Genomic DNA, 1,945 nt, shown 5'->3' with positions numbered 1-1,945 from the left:
AAACAGATGTTTGAACTTTGGCCCCTCCCCCTTTAATGGTCCAACCCTTCCAGACCTGTTCCGTCATCATCAGTCGTCCATGTCACTATAAACAGATGTTTGAACTTTGTTTGGGGACAGAATTCTCCGTGTCATCAGCAGCTTTTCAGGAACAACAGCAGCGCCATCTATGGTCTGGTGGTGGTGAACCCACTTCCATAGAGTGGTGGTTAGGTCGCTTCGGTCTCAGGCACGGGTCACATTCACACGGCATACATACAGTAGTGGACTCTGGGCAGACCGGACCCAGGACTACCTTCAACTGGGCGGGGTACAGTACTGGAGCACGGAACATTTGCATTCACATGGATAAAAGTAAGCGGAATTTGGGGTCCAACGCACTCGGATACCACAGCTGTTTGTGTCCGACTGCAGTGGAAGCTCCTCTGACCCTAAATGACTCCCATTAAATGCTCAAATCTGTTCAGTTGTTTTCATTTCATTGACTCCAAATGTGTTGGAACACGTTCATCTCTCAGACCAGTTGGTTCAGAATCAGTTTGATCCCAGATCAGTGGACTGGATGTTGTCACTTCTCCTCCATTCCCGTGTCTGTGTTTTCTCCTCCATCTCTGCTCAGTGCATTTGTCCGTAGACGCTCAGCGTCCATGCACTTCAATGGGACTGAGTGGAACTGCTGGAAAAAACCACTACAGACTGGACCAGCACTGGACACATGACACCCTGTCGTCCCGCCCCCGGACGCTCGGCGTCTCCGGGAGTGAACGGAGCCACGGGCGGAGTTCAGCCGGGCCGGACGCCGAGCTTCCACACGGAGGACGGGTCTGAAGGCTGAATGCGGTTTGATTGACAGCTGTTTTCAGATCTGCTCCTTCACTGACACAGTTCGTTTATACCGTCACACATTCTGCTGTGGAATCACAGAAACCAAATGAACTGTTCATTTACTGACCTGGAAGAAAACACAACCACTGGACTAACTGGTACACTGGACTAACTGGTACACTGGACTAACTGGTACACTGGACTAACTGGTACACTGGACTAACTGGTACACTGGACTGAAGGGACACAGTTTCTGTTTCAGCTCCAGAACTGAATCATTTCTTGTTCAGTTCCATATGGTTTTGTAGATAGTTCCATCAGTCAGACTGAACTAACAATCCAGTCCCTGGAAAAGACGCCGACTGTGTACGATAAGAACACTGAGCATTACTGAAAAAGGAACAGAGGGACCAGTTTATGTTAAATAACTTGACAATTTTTTCGCTGTAAGCTGACAATGAACTTCCCCTGTCTGAAAGACCAGCAGTGCCACTGTTGGATATGGACTCGAGTACGCTGTGTGAAGACGCCCTAAGAAATCCCACGGTCTACGAGACAGGAGGCCAGGGTCTGAAACCAGGTGAGAGCAGTTCTAGAGGGGGGAGGGGCACGGCGCCAAGGGCACCGGTAGGTAGGACCACCATAGTATCTGAGAAAGACATTTGAAAGCACCCAGACGGGTTAAAACACTGAATGCTCTTCCACATGTAAACAGAAATTCAGCCTGAATGATTTGAAGGAAATGTGTGATTGCAGTGAACGTACAATGTACGATAAATAAACTACAGAAGCTCACTGTAGACACCAAACTGACACCAGTTTACCGAAGGGGCGCTTGTCTTCATTCCATTTCCGGCAGCCTATCGCAGTCTATTTATCACACAGTCGTAGTATGACGACAGATCATTCATGGGTCCAAATGTTGGTTCTGGTTCTGCTTCAGTTCTGGTTAAGGTTTGTCTGGAAAATATTTCCATTCAGTATTGAAGGTTTTCTCTTTTTGACTCATTGGGCAAAAGCATTTGGCACATGCACATTCTATATTCTGCTCATGCTAAACAGCCAACAACATGGAACACAGTGGACATGTTTTAAAGAACTCCCTGGATATTCAACAGAT

The sequence above is a fragment of the Sphaeramia orbicularis genome, chromosome 15, assembly GCF_902148855.1.
Source record: "Sphaeramia orbicularis chromosome 15, fSphaOr1.1, whole genome shotgun sequence".
NCBI classification, from domain to species: domain Eukaryota; kingdom Metazoa; phylum Chordata; class Actinopteri; order Kurtiformes; family Apogonidae; genus Sphaeramia; species Sphaeramia orbicularis.
Note: the sequence above shows the minus strand (reverse complement) of the source record.